The sequence below is a fragment of the Aotus nancymaae genome, unplaced genomic scaffold (genome assembly GCF_030222135.1).
Source record: "Aotus nancymaae isolate 86718 unplaced genomic scaffold, 86718_ANA_hifiasm-v0.15.2.pri h1tg000029l, whole genome shotgun sequence".
Classification (NCBI taxonomy): Eukaryota; Metazoa; Chordata; class Mammalia; order Primates; family Aotidae; genus Aotus; species Aotus nancymaae.
In genome coordinates this window covers 12453504-12468623 of record NW_026988442.1, presented here as the reverse complement: position 1 = coordinate 12468623, position 15120 = coordinate 12453504, and the positions used below count along the sequence as shown (strand labels likewise).

General features: G+C 52.2%; 1 protein-coding gene across 2 annotated transcripts in view; it reads left to right on the top strand.

Annotated features, from left to right (window-relative positions):
* NOL4L (nucleolar protein 4 like) overlaps window positions 1–15120 on the top strand; it is a 146351-nt gene that overhangs the window by 42111 nt on the left and 89120 nt on the right. The window contains exon 1 of one of the 2 annotated variants that reach the window (XM_064382318.1): window positions 6369–6635. The exons of the other annotated variant lie outside the window; for it this stretch is intronic. The gene's annotated coding sequence lies outside the window, so the exon portion shown is untranslated. Of the gene's footprint in view, window positions 1–6368; window positions 6636–15120 lie in introns of those variants that run through there. 2 annotated transcript variants of the gene reach the window in all.

The following is a 15120-nucleotide window of genomic DNA, read 5'->3' as shown; positions in this document are numbered from 1 at the left end:
CTAATTTTTTGTATTTTTAGTAGAGACGGGGTTTCACCATGTTGACCAGGATGGTCTCGATCTCTTGACCTCGTGATCCACCCTCCTCGGCCTCCCAAAGTGCTGGGATTACAGGCGTGAGCCACCGCGTCCAGCCCCTAATTTTTTTTTTTTTTGAGATGGAGTCTTGCTCTGTCACCCAGGCTAGAGTGCAATGGTGCAATCTTGGCTCACTGCAACCTCCTTCTCTTGGGTTCAAGCAATTCTCCTGCTCAGCCTTCCTAGTAGCTGAGAATACAGACCCCCGCAACCACACCTAGCTAATTTTTGTATTTTTAGTAGAGACAGGGTTTCACCATGTTGGTCAGGCCAGTCTCAAACTCCTGACCTCAGTGATCTACCTGCCTTGGCCTCCCAAAGCACTGGGATTATAAGCATGAGCCACTGCGCCCGGCCCCAGCTACTTTTTGTATTTTTAGTAGACACGGGGTTTCACCATTTTGGCCAGTCTGGGTATCACTATTTCTGGTGGCAAAAGTGCCACTCATCCTTCAAGGCCCAGCACAAATATCACCTCCTCTATGAAGCCTTCCTTTATGCAGCCCCACTTCCTGCCCTGTTCCCGAGGGCCCTCTGGATGGTTCTCTGTCATTACATCCCGATGGCAGAGCCAGCTGAGCTCCATGGCGGCTTCTCGCGAGCTTTACTCTCTTTCCTTCTCCCCATATTCGACATGGTCATGATCACTGGCTGGCGAGCTTCTCAAGGCGAGAGCGCCACAGCAAGAGAGCTCACGTTTATTGAGCATGGTTGTGTGCTCAGCGCTTTCCTACATCCTCTAAAATCCTCATAACCCCATGAGGTCGGTTCTCCTAAAAGCCCTGTTTTAAAGAGAAGTCAGTGGAGGTTTAAAGAGGTTAAGTCACGTGCCCAAGGTCACCCTGACACCAGAGCTAGAGCTTGGAATGAATCACAGCAGTGACTTATATATAGCACCTTCCACATCCCAGGTACTGTTAAGGTGTGTTTCATCTTCACAGTAACTTTTACTGCAGCTTCATGTTATGTCTGGGGAAACTGAGGCATGAAGAGGTTAAGTAACTTGCTAAAGTTCAGGAGGAAGTCAGAAGTGGAGTAGGGGCTGAGCGCAGTGGCTTACACCTGTAATCCTAACACTTTGGGAGGCTGAGGCGGGAGGATCTCTTCAGCCTAGGAGTTCGAGACCAGCCTGGGCAACACAGCGAGACTCTGTCTCTACAGAAAAATAAAAAAGATGAGCCAGGTTTAGTGGCATGTGCCTATGGTCCAGCTACTTGGGAGGCTGAGGTGGGAGGATTGCTTAAGCCCTAGAGGTCGAGGCTGCAGTGAGCCATGATTGTACCACTGTATGATCTGGGTGAGACAGCGAGATCCTGTCTCAAAAAAAATTTTTTTTAAAGAAGTGGAATAGAATTTGAGCCCAGGCTGTTTGGCTGTTGGTCATCTCTTGGTCATGCTCTCAAGCATCGTGCTGCACTGGCCATTGCAGCCTTCTCCCTCTGACCAGCCGGAGCAGCTCTCATTGTCTTCGAGCCCCTGAAACCTGGACTAGCAGCCGGCCCCCAGGAGGCACTAGTTAATGAGAATGTCAGGAATGAGGGAGCAGGTAAGCTGGTGGACGTGGGACCCTGCCCCGGCCGTTCTGAAGCTCTATGTCCGGAAGCCCAAAGATGTGGCCACCTGTCTCCTGGGCTCAATGCCCCCACCCACCTGCCTGTCCAGACGGCCCCAAGGAAGGACCAGATCCATAAACATGAGGCTTTACTTGGGCTGGGAGGAGTGCTCGGCACTGTACAAGTTCTCAATATTATTGCTTTATTGTCATTTAAATGGAGCCTGCCTCAAACAGGCCACCCAGTTCTAGCCACCAGCACCGGACAAAACCCCCATTGAAAAGCCAATTACAATCACTCCATCTAAATTGTCATGGATTTGTATAGAAAATTACATCTCCATTTAGTCCTAAAGCGACGTCCTGGGCATGGACAGAGGGGAGGCTGGCCCATTTACCCCCGCCAGCTCAGCGCGGGTGCCGCGGGCAGACAGAAAGCCCAAGCTGCTGGGTCTTGGCCGGCCTGGGGAACAAAGGCCAGTTTGTGGGGGCCCAAAGAGAAGCTGGGCCTCTGAGGGCAGCTCAGATTCCAGGCTTGGGCCGATGGACCCTGCACCGCCAGCTGGTCTCCCCTGCTGGCGGCTGTGGCCAGACGAGCTCCTGACAGCCGGCTTCAGGCAGCCCGTCAGCCCCGCCATCCCCGCCACCATCCAAGGTGGCTGGAGCTTGGCTCATGTCCACACTGCCAGGAAATGAAGCCCAGGGAGCACTTGACTGGGACTCTGAGATCCTGGTTTCATTCATTCATTCATTCACTCACTCAGTGACATATTCGGTGCCTGCTAGGAGCATGAGAAAGGCAGTAGCATAGAAGTGAGCTCCAGCTTGAGTGCCCTGCGTTCCGTTCCAGACTCTGTCCTCGGTAGCCATGAGGCCACTTGCTTATTTCTTCAGTTTTGAAATAGTTGTCAAACACCTACTGTGTGCCAGAGAACAGGACAAAATGGTCTTTACTCTTGGCCCTTAAAGTCCAGTGCCCTGAGGAACATGAACAGGGGCTGACTCGGGCTGGTATCCCCATTTCACAGAAGTGTAAGTAGGCAGCTCAGAGGAGCTGGGCGTGCCAAATGCAAGTGGGAAGAGCGTTCCAGCCGGAGGGAACAGTGTTTGTTCATGGAGGGGGTGGCGAGGCAGGCTGGAGCGGCACTATGGCATGACACGAGGGCAGTGGGGCCACCTACAAACTGTGGGCCTCTTCTCTGAGCCTCAGTTTCCTCATCTGAGGAATGGGGGTGATGATCCCAGCTGCTGGGGACTTGGGCAAGGGCTCAGGGAGGTAATGTGTGCCAGAAATTCTGTGTGGAGCTGGGCACGGCGGGATGCTTTTGGCTAACCAGGATAGCTTCACTTAGACGGCACTCTCCATGGGCCAAACACCGACCGAGGGCTTTCCACGCATTCATTCCTAACGCTGACAGTCCCATGGGGCAGGGCTAGTATCATCTCACAGATGAGGAAACGGAGGCAACAGCACATGTCAGCTCATTATTTGTTCCTGCTCCAATAATTCTGATTACGGGTTGTCCAGGACCCGCACAGAGAAGACCCTCAAAAAGAATGTGTTGAATCAGTGAATACCTCTGGAAAATCAGTGCTGGGCAGTGTGGGGGGCTGGGAGGAAGATTCCTGTGTGCATGTGTGAAACTGTGTTTAATGCTGTGGGAGTCTGAGTGTAGCTGTGGGCCTGCGTGTAACTGTGTGTGAGTCTGTCCAAGGACTGCATATGGTTGCATGTGTGAGGCTGTGTCTGTGTCTTGTGACCTTGTGACAGTCACACATTGTCTCTCTGAGTCCTCCCCAAACGCCCAGTGGCCAGAGGGGCTCTGTCAGACTGACTGTGCATGTGTGGCTGTGTCAGACTGTGTGTTACGGCCTACACACATCTGTCTGGGTCCAGAGGGACACTTGGCACCCTTCCTGGGATGGCTGGAGGGCCTGGAGGCTACCTTGGGGCAGGACAGGAGGGTGCAGAGGCGAAGGGGTCAGAGTCCCCAGCATCTCCTGCCCAGCCCAGCAGACAGACCAGCAAATGGAAAAAAATGTTCACACCTGAGGCAAGCTGGTGGCTGCCCCACCAGGGACTGCTCTGTGCACAGAAAACAAGTTCTTCTGGTATCAGCTCAAGTTTGGCAGGAAGTGGCTTTTGGGTGGCAGGAAGCTGGATTCAGCTTATATCAGCCGAGGCGAGGGGCAGGAGAGCAGTTATCTGGGGTTAAACAGAGTTACTGAGAAGCAGAGCCGCAACACGCCATGCCCGATAGAGTTGAGGGCCCAGCCCGTCCCTTCTGGCCCTTTAGGATGATGGGTGGACGGTCTCATAAAGATTAGCCCCAGGACCCAGACAGGGCTCATTGTCCACCTCTCGTTTACTCCCATTTAGAAGATGTGCAGACTGAGACTCTGAGAGGCAATTGACTTGTCCAAGATCACCAGTTAGGTAGAGAGACAGAAAGGAAAAAGACTCCAAGAAATTTACATGTAGAGACAAAAGAAAAGCCAGGACAGAAGAGCAAAGAGAAGAGGAGCGATGGGACAGGACGGAGCTAGGAGTCACGTGAATGCAGCCAGCAGTGAGGCTGCACCATGGGAAGGCCTGTGTGTGCCCATAATGTGCAAGGTCATCACGTGGACGTCACAGCTGACCTTGAGATCCTGAACCCATTTCCCAAATGGGGGAGTGAGACTCAGAGAGCCTCACTGGCTAAGCCAGGCTTGAAATCCAGATCTGATTCCAAAGCCCAGGTCCTTTCATGCCCCTGTGCCCAACTTCCAGGGAAGGGAAGTGGCTATTCTGAAAGGGACACCCAGTTCCACAAGCTGCTTGCCTGGGTGCTCAGTTGAGGGATTCACTCGGCTGGCCAATGGAGAGCCAGGGTTCAAACCTAGGCAGGATGGCTGCAGAACTCATGTGCTTAACCACGTGACAGGGTGTGCCCAGCACTCTGCTGAAGCAGGCAGAGAAAGCCATGGCCCTGCCCTTGAGCTGGGACCCAGAGGGTCCAGCCACTGGAATGAAGCCCTACAACTGGCAAGAAACTGAGTCTCCCAACGCCCAGCCCTAGACACTCTATGCTGCACCCCCCCACCCCCACTAGAGCCCCTGGGCACTGGGCTCTGGTCCTTCTGCTCTCATCCCAAAAGCAGCTCTCAAGCTGTTCCCTGGCTGAGATGCTGATTTGAAGCTCAGTTTGCATGTCGTTTGCACATTACTCAGTGTATGTCAGAAGGTACGAACATCTCCCTTTCCGGGAGAGGGCTGCCGGGGCCCCCCTGCCCTCCTCCAGACAGCAAAAATGCCAGCCGGCTAGACGGGAGCGACGCCCTGGCCTCTGACGGCACCCGCCTGCCGCTGCCTCCCCCATTCCCTCCTGGAGCCAAATTTAGGCAGCTCTGCTACTGAGAGATGGGGAGAGCAGAGTCAGGAAACGGTGAGGTTGGAGGCAGCCTGGCCTTGGCCCTCCCAGGGTGGGGCAGCCCCAGGGGTGCCCCTGTCCCTAAAGCTCTGGGCGCAACCTCCCCCCATCCCTCCTCCCACTGGAATGCTGGCGGGGTTGGGGAACGCTGGCGGGGTTGGGGAACACTGGGTTCTCAGCTGCAGCCCTGGATGCTGGCTACCCCAGCCATGAGGGAGGAGGGAGTGAGGGAGGGAGGGAGGAGGTCATGGCCGGGGCAGTGGGGAAGGGATCAGATAGCCTCCTCCTGCCCCAGACACCCGCCGCCACTGGGGACACAGAGCTGGCTCTGCTTCTTGGACACTTCCTGCCCCTCCTTGGTGTGCCCCTCCCCAACTCTGGGCCTGATTGTTGGTGGGGGGACAGGGGGCATAGCGAGGCCTGTGGGTACCTAACCCCCTTGCCCCCCAAAGGCTCTCCCAGGCCATCTCCCGACTCGGGCCAGCCTCTCACCTGAATGGTCTTAGTTTCCCTACCTGGGAAATGGAGGGGTTGGCCTAGAATGACTTCCAAGCAGCTGCCTGCACTGACAACAGGAGCTTCTGGGAGGCCTGACAGAAATGAGGGTTGTGGGTTGGGAGCGGTGCCTCATGCCTGTCATCCCAGCACTTTGGGAGCCCAAGGCGGATGGATCACTTGAGGCCAGGAGTTTGAGACCAGCCTAGCCAACATAGTGAAACACTGTCTCTACTAAAAATACAAAAATTAGCCAGGTATGGTGGCGCGTGCCTGTAATCCCAGCTACTTGGGAGGCTGAGGCAGGAGAATTGCTTGAACCCAGGAGGTGGGATCGTGCCACCGCACTCCATCCTGAGCTACAGAGCGAGATTCTGTCTCAAAAAAAAAAAAAAAAAGTAAACAAGGGTTGTGGCAGTGGCTTTAGGCCTAGAAACTTCTTATATTTCTCAGGTATGGCTAGGAGAGGCTGCGCCTCATGATGCTAGGACAGGACCTGCGTGGGCTGAACAGTGAAAAGGAGGAAGAGGTGTGGACTGGATTTCAGCCACCACGAATCCAGGGGTAGGGCTAATGGAGCCCAGTAGTTGGGATCCTGGGGTCTGACTCCCTGGATTTGAACCCTAGATCTGCCACTCTGCACCTTGTGACTGTGGGCAAATCCCTTCATCTCTTCTGTGCCTTCGCTTCCTCACCCTGGGGCAACAGATCTCTCTGAGCTGTTGTGAAAGTGAAACGAGGCTGTGAGTGCTTGGCACACAGTAGGCGCACCGCGATGACAGCCACCAGCGTGACTGTTGTGCCTCCCAGGGCAGTTAGGAGGCCCCGGAGCCACAGCAGATGTGGATGTGGACGCGGTGGGAGGCGCTGTAGCTTGGTTGTTAAATGGGCACGGGGCTAGGGGGTTCAAGTCTGCGTGACCCTGGGCAAATGGCCACACCCCGCTGTGCCTTGGGCGGGGAGCAGCAGAGGCGCTGACCGCAGAGGGTCTGTGAGGATTACGGGAGATCAGGCTTGGCACGGCGCCTGGCACATAGCGGGCGCTCCCTGAAGGAGAGCTGGCAAGATCGAACGGTACCGCCCTGCACAAAGGACAGGTGGGCAGCGTCCCGGGGGGCGGGGCAGGGCAGGTGCGCCGGGAACGGGTTGGCGGGGCCAGAAGGGGGACGCGAGGCCGGCGGGCGCGCGCGCAGCAGGTGCGCGTGGGGTGGGCGGGGCCCACGCGGGCGGGGTCTCCAGGTGAGCGGGCGCGCGCCTGGAGGCCGGAGACTGGGGGAGGCAAGCCGCCCCGGCCTGCCGCCGCCGAGCGTCCCTGTGTCTTTAACGCCCCGTCCCTGCGTGTCCCCCCCGCCCCCTTGGTGCGCCCCCCCTCAGCCAGGCTGCAGCCGCGGAGCCGTCCCCCCTGCACTGACAGCTGGTATCTAATTACTGTGTGAGAATGGAAAGTCAGGCTGTCCCAGCTCCGGGGAGAGGGGATTAACGTCTCCTGCAGAATACACTTCCTCTGGTGGGTTGCCATGGTTACTCTCATTACCTGCCTGCCCGCGAGGAGCCCGCGCGAGCCGCTCCAGCAGGCCCTCCGAACCCGGCCCGGCGCGCGCGCGCCTCCCAGCTCCTCCCCGCCGGGGCGCACGCGCGTGCGCCGTGAAGAGAGCGCGGCCGCCTCGCCCTCGCCCTCGCCCCCGCCCCCGCCCCCCGCCCGAGCAGCTGTCAGCGGCGCGCGCGGCCAGCCCGGCCCCAGCGCGCGCTGTCAACAGTCATTAGCGCGGCCCGCTCCCCTCCCCCTCCAGCCCCACCTCTTCCCCCGGCCCTGGGTGGGGCCTGCACCTGGGGCTCCCCGCTCGTTAGCGCGCCGGGACCGCCGCCTCGGCCCGGAGGGCCCCACCCGCGGTGCCTGGCTGGCTCAGGGCCACCTCCTTCCGCCTAGGACCCCCCCTTCAGTGACCCCCGATTCCCTGTCCTAGGCTGCAGTGCCCCGGGAGGCGGGTCCCCAGAGTAGCAGACAGAGCTCTTTAATGGGTGTCTTCTAGGGCAGGTGCTGTTTGTGTGTCATTTGGGTTCCCACAGACTTCCTATGAGGTGCCGAAAGCCATTATGCCTGTGGTGTCACCCCACACAGGAGGAAACTGAGGCCCAGGCAGGACAGCCCCTTGCCTGGAGTTGGGGCTGGGTTGTCCTCAGGCCTGTGACTTCTCCTCTAGAGCACCCTCCTGGGCCCCCTCCCTGCCCCCGCCAGGCCAGAGTCCTGCAGCCAGTTTCAGACCCTGTCCTGTCCAGCCCCAGCCCTCACAAGTCATGGTCATCCGGATCTGCACTTCCCCAGCCCCTCTCCTTCTCACTGGGGGACACTGTGGCCCACTGCACCCCTCTGCACCCCTTTCTCTTCCCATTCCTTTCCCCCACACTCATTCCAGACATCCCAGAGTTAACAAAACCAAAAAAAGAAAAGAAAAAAGACTCAGAGCTGCTTGGAGGAGATGGCATCCTCAAATGTCGCGCTGTTTGGGGGGCTGGTCCCAGGCACCTTTCTCTGTGGCTTGGGTGTGCGTTTTGGTCCCCCGCGTGATTTGAAAGAAGATGGAGGTTCAGCGAAGCAGAAAGGAGGTCTTGGAATATGTGAGGCCTGTTCCAGATGGCAGGTGCGACTCGGTGGTGGCAGTGGCGGCGGCGGCTCCGCGCTAACAGTTGGAGATTGTGCACAAGGGTGGAGAAGAGGCAGGTGCTATGTTGAGTCCTCAGCGCCTTGTTTATGTATTTATTTATTTATAGGGGGAGTGTGTCTCATCCCTCTGCCCCATCCAGGCCTACAGAGCTCAATAGAACTTTGGGTCCCAGAATGCTGGGGTAAATTCCTATTTTGGAGGGGTTTTTCAGTTTCCAGTTCCCCGTAGGTGGTATTCACAACCGAGAGAAATTAAAATACTGCCTTTGTCCCAGTGAAGCAATACCCTCTCTTCAATCACCTGATTGCCCTTTACGAATTATGACCAGCTTCTTTTGGGGATGCTCAAGAGAGGGTTTCTGGATGTTTGGGTAATGGTCTTCATTCTGGTTTTCTTTTCTTTTTGTTGTCTTAGTTTAGTGTGGTTTTTAATTTCCTCTCCACCTCCTTCCTTTCCCTCTGGGGCCCCTTTACAGGAGACTGACTCCTCCCCGTTGGTTCTTTTTTCAGCCCCACCAGGCACTGAAGTGAGACTTTACAGGAATCCCCTAGAAGCTTCCAAAACTCCAGTTCTGGCTGATTTGTTTTTTGGTTTTTGGTTTGCTTTTTTTTTTTTTTTTTTTGAGTTGGGGTCTCACTCTGTCACCCAGGCTGGAGTTCAGTGGTGCAGTCATGACTCACTGCAGCCTCCACCTCTCCGGGCTCAAGAGATCCTCCCACCTTAGCTTCCTAAGTACCTGGGACTACAGGTGCATGCCACCACACCCGGCTAGGTTTTTTTGTATTTTCTGTAGAGATCTGGGTTGGGGGTGGGGGTGGGGTCGCCATATTGCTCAGGCTGGTCTTGAACTCCTGAGCTCAAGTGATCCTCCCACCTTTGTCTCCCAAAGTGCTGGGATTACAGGCATGAGCCGTTGTACCCAGCCTTGGCTGAATTTATTTAAGGCTGGGTTTGGGAGACAGGAGGAATCCCATAGTTGCAGAAGTTGGGAAGAGCATGCTAGTAATTAATATGCAGGGTAACTTTGGTCTGTGATCTCAGCCACTCTGACGGCCTGGATGGGATGGATTTGCCTTCACAATCAGCCCCCAAAGTTCTGGACTCCCACACAAGTGGTAGCCAAAGATTTGCTTCCTTTGGGGTGAGCTCTGCTGGCTGACTTTCTCCTCTAACAGCGATCTTGTTGATTTTTATGCCTTGTCAAGAGCTGGATCTGAAATGCACCAGAGGGCATATTCTAAGGACTTTCTCCATGGTTTCTTCTTCTACCATAGGAGAAACCCAGTTGAGAAATGTCCCTGCTATTTAGCCACATCCTCTCAACCATGGCCTCGTCGTTGCTGGAAGGCACACTCTACTAATATAGTGATGGTGGCGCACTAAATGGCACCCTGGTGACCTAAAACTGTGATCCCACCTTGATAAGTATGTAACTTATTACCAGCAAGTGACTTCGAAGTTCTAATGGAGATGACAGAACTGCAATCCATTAGCAACTGGACCTCACTTCACCATCAAGGGCAGGGGTCCATTTAATTGGCTCATGTGGGGAGACAGGCAAGATTCAGTCCGATTCAGGAGCCCCCTGAGGTCGCCCCGGCAGGAGCCTGTCTAATGGCCTGGTAAGACCTCCCGATCCCCCTCTCAGGTCTGCAGCCTTGGAGGTAGCAATCTTCTCATGCTGAGCATTGAGATCCATCTGAGGAAACCAAGGAAGCCAGAAAAGACCTGCCAAGGGATGCCCTGCTGAAATATTAATTAACTTTGCTAGGGAGGACTTGAAAATCTGATGTCAGGATGTGGGGCGTTCCTGATCTTTCTATCCATAATCCACATTAAGTCTCTGGGCAGATGTCTTGAATTTAGACTAATGTTGCCCAATAAGATTCTTTTGTTCTCACCATTAGGAAAATTGGCCTTCGTTGGAGATGAAAATATTAATATATTAGGCCAGGAAGCACAGAGCATGTCTCTATTTAATGAGCCAATGCCTGTTTTCCTCCAGTTACCTCCCTGGCTCAATCATGGAGACATTCTAATCAGCAGTTCTTAAAATATGTCTTGCATCAGAATCATCTGGGGGATCTGTTAAAACCCCCAGAGCATCAGATTTGGTAGGTGTAAGGCGGAACCTGAAAATGTACATTTCTAACAAATTCCCAGATGATGCCAATGTTGCTGGTTTAAGGACCACATTTTGAGGACCACCTGTAAATATTTTGAAATATCAGCTGTATTTAAGTAGCGATTTGGTGATTTTGTCAATGACTTGCCACTTACCTTTTGGTTTAGAACCCAGATGGGCTGGTTTTAAGGGAGTTGGTGATGTCCAAGGATGTAGCTCCATAAATTTGTAGGGGTTTTTTTTGGATTTGGTTTTGTTTTTGTTTTAGAGATGGTTCCTGCTCTGCTGCCCAGGAGACTTGAACTCTTGGGCTCAAGTGATCCTCCCACCTCAGCATCCTGAGTGGCTGAGACTACAGGCATGCGCCACCATGCCGAGCTTCTCCGTAAATTTTTTAAAACTACTGCCATGTCTGATTCTGTTGGCCTGGCTCTGGCAGGCTGTTTGGGGGTTGGATGGTTCCAAAGGATGGCGTGTGTTACCATGGCAATGTTCTCCATGCAGGAAGGCCCCAGAGGTTGATCCTGCACAAGTGACTGTGTGTTTTTCATGGTTTTTCCCATGGGGTGCTGGAGGGTTCCATTCCATTACTCCTGCTAAGTGTTTCCAGGAAGCTGGGATAATCAGGAGACTCCAGGTCCCTTCTTGATCCAGCCTATAGATGAAGTGAACTTCCTTTGTCGATCCACTGCCCGGTTTGCTTAGGGCAATGGATTCGATGAAGCTAATTTGGGTACCAGGCAGAAGGCGGGTGGCAGGGGCTTCCCGAGACTACAGGGAAGGTACTCTCTGCTCCCTTTATTAACAGCTCTTCCCTTGCAGCACTGTGTCTGGATTCTTAGCTAGGGAAGGCCTGCCTCCCCTGCAGCATTTAGCATGAAGGTTATTACCTCCATGGATGCAAGGGATAGCAGAGATGTCTGTGGCACGTGACTACTGTCGGATCCCTTTGTTGCTGTCTTCTCAGGGTTCTCCTTGAAGGCCATGCAGACATCCTGGTGTTCTTCCCTTAGGGTGTAGCACACATGGAATCCAGGTGGCTCCAGCTCACTGGAAGACAGTTCAAGGTGTGGCTCTGCAGACCTGTGTGGTTTGAGTTCTGGTGGCTCCAGGCCCCCTCCTTTCCTATGTAAATCTTTGCTATAGAGATAGGTGGATCACAGGACCCACATTTGAACATCAGGGAAGAGAGTGATCAATTTTTAAAGAGGGAACTACTGAAAACTGCTTCCCTGATGAATTTTGCTGGGATTAATTTTATGGTCACATCGGACCAGGTGCAAAGCTGTTGTTTACCGGAGTCAGCCTAAGAATGCAGGTGGGAGGCCTGGAGAGAGGCCACATGGGGCAGTGTGTTTTGCTTTTTTATCTGGGTTGGTCAATTACGCTTTTGACTTTTGGAAAGCTTATTTGGAGTTTGTGGGAGCCTTGGCATATTATTTAGGAATTAAACAAGACTGTGCATCTCTTCTGATGATGGGTGTTACTGAAGGGCACCCATTTTGTTACGGGTCCCCTCTGGATGCATCAGAGGGGCCAGAGATAAGAGGAGGTTCCTAAACACAAAATATCCAGACTTGGGGGGTCCAAGGGAAGAGGTGAACATTAAGCAATTCTGTATGTGCTGGGTGCCTGACATGCATGCTTGATCCTTGGAACATCCAGCTAGTATTTTTAGACCCATTTTACAGGTGAGGAAACTGACTTTTGAGAGGTATAGAAATAGGCCAGGCGCGGTGGCTCACACCTATAAATCCCAACACTTTGGGAGGCCAAGGTGGGTGGACGACCTGAGAGGTCAGGAGTTCCAGACCAGCCTGGCCAACATGTGAAACCCCGTTTCTACTAAAAATACAAAAATTAGCCAGGCATGGTGGTGCACACCAGTTATCCCAGCTACTTGGGAGGCCAAGGCAAGAGAATCTCTTGAACCTGGAAAGTGGAGGTTGCAGTGAGCCAAGATCATGCCACTGCACTCCAGCCGGATGACAGTGCAAGACTGTCTAAAAAAAAAAAAGAGGTATGAAATAAAGTGACCTACCCAAGGCCCCCAAACTGGGTTAGGGGGAAATTTCCATCTCACCTATCTAAAATATTATCTCCTCATCAGATTGTTTTCTTTCTCTATTCCTTCCCACAAAATTTTATCTCCTTCCTTTTCCAGAAATATCTGTGTTCTGGTCTGAAACAATTTTGGACAGGGAGATCTATTGGCCTTTAAGCAGCTAAGCCTCCGGAGCTGTGCCTCTGGATTCAGATGATACAAATGTGGCAGACTTCACTGTACACTTAAAAATGGTAAAGATGGGCCAGGTGCGGTGGCTCACCCCTGTAATCCCAGCACTTTGGGAGGCCGAGGTGGACTCAAGCCGTAATCACTGCACTTTGGGTGGCCAAGGCAGGTGGATCACCTGAGGTCAGGAGTTCAAGACCAGACTGGCCAACATGGTGAAACCCTGTCTCTACTAAAAAATACAAAAATTAGCTGGGCATGGTGGCTCGTGCCTGTAATCCCAGCTACTTGGGAGGCTGAGGTAGAATTGCTTGAACTGGGACCCAGGAGGTGGAGGTTGCAGTGAGCCGAGATCGCACCACCGCATTCCAGCCTGGGCTACAGAGCGAGACTCCATCTCAAAAAAAAAAAAAAATGGTAAAGAAGGTACTTCCTGTATGTGTATTGTACCTGACTTTAAAAATTCATTGGAACTACCCCATGATATTCTTTTTAAAAACTAATGTTTTTTTAAATTAAAGTTTATTAGACATACAGATTGTAAATGTTAAGATTTTGTTTTGTTTTGTTTTGAGACGGAGTTTTGCTCTTGTTGCCCAGGCTGGAGTGCAATGGTGCAATCTCGGCTCACCACAACCTCTGTCTCCCAGGTTCAAGCGATTCTCTTGCCCCATCCTCCCAAGTAGCTGGAATTACAGGCATGTGCCACCACGCCTAGCTAATTTTGTATTTTTAATAGAGACGGGGTTTCTCCATGTTGGTCAGGCTGGTCTTGAACTCCCAACCTCAGGTGATCCACCCGCCTTGGCCACCCAAAGTGCAGTGATTACGGCGTGAGTCACCAAATGTTAAGGTTTAATGGCTTAATATGTTGAACGTACTTGTATAACTACTGCCTGGATCAAGAAATAGAAACCTAGTGGGCTAATATCCAGAATCTACAAAGAACTAAAACAGATTTACAAGAAAAAAACAAATAAGGCCATTCAAAAGTGGGCGAAGGATATGAACAGACACTTTACAAAAGAAGACATACATGAGGCCAACAAACATTTTAAAAAATGCTCACCATCACTGGTCATTAGAGTAATGCTAATCAAACCTACATTGAGATACCATCTCATGTCAGTTAGAATGGCGATCATTAAAATCTGGAGACAAGAGATGCTGGAGAGGATGTGGAGAAATAGGAACACTTTTACACTGTTGGTGGGAGTGTAAATTAGTTCAGCCATTATGGAAGACAGTGTGGTGATTCCTCAAGGACCTAGAAATAGAAATACCATTTGACCCAGCAATCCCATTACTGGGTATATATCCAAAGGATTATAAATCGTTCTATTATAAGGACACATGCACATGAATATTCATTGCAACACTGTTTACAATAGCAAAGACCTGGAACCAACCCAAATGCCCATCGATGATAGACTGGACCGGGAAAATGTGGCACATACTCACCATGGAATATTATGCAGCCATAAAAAACGATGAGTCCGTGTCCTTTGTAGGGACATGGATGAACCTGGAAACCATCATTCTCAGCAAACTGACACAAGAACAGAAAATCAAACACCGCATGTTCTCACTCATAGGTGGGTGTTGAACAATGAGAACACATGGACACAGGGAGGGGAGCATCACACACTGTGGTCTGTCAGGGGGAAATAGGGGAGGGACAGCGGCGGGTGGAGAGTTGGGGAGAGATAGCATGGGGAGAAATGCCGGATATAGGTGATAGGGAGGAAGTCAGCAAATCACACTGCCGTGTGTGTACCTATGCAACAATCTTGTATGTTCTTCACATGTACCCCCCAAAAAAAAAAAGAAAGAAATAGAAACCTAGCTATGTTCATTCTTTTTTTTTTTTTTTTTTTTTTGAGACAGAGTTTTGCTCTTGTTACCCAGTCTGGAGTGCAATGGCGCAATCTCGGCTCACTGCAACCTCCGCCTCCTGGGTTCAGGCAATTCTCCTGCCTCAGCCTCCTGAGTAGCTGGGATTACAGGCACGCGCCACCATGCCCAGCTAATTTTTTGTATTTTTAGTAGAGACGGGGTTTCGCCATGTTGACCAGGATGGTCTCGATCTCTTGACCTCGTGATCCACCCGCCTCGGCCTCCCAAAGTGCTGGGATTACAGGCATGAGCAACCGCGCCCGGCGCTATGTTCATTCTTAAGGTTCATTTTGTTTATTTTCACTAATGTGAACCTCTGGCTAGAAGTGTGTTTTAACTGTACATCCCAAATCCAGATCTTTGTTGAGTAAAATTTTTTTAAAAAGTATTTTATAACTGACCTATCATAATATTTGTCCCATTTGAACCCTGTCTTGGCAGTATTTGAAGGGCCCCAAAATGCTGGGCATTTGTGGGTCAACAGTGAACATGTCATTGATCAGCCTGTACAGATGGCCTGAGATGTCGGAGGGGGTGGGATACCCCCAAAAATAGGTCAAATTGATTCCTGAGAGAGGTTAAGAACAGAAAAGTCATGGAACTTCACAGTTCATCTCATAAGTGAAGCTTGGGGAGGTTGAAGGGTTTGCCCACAATCTCACAGC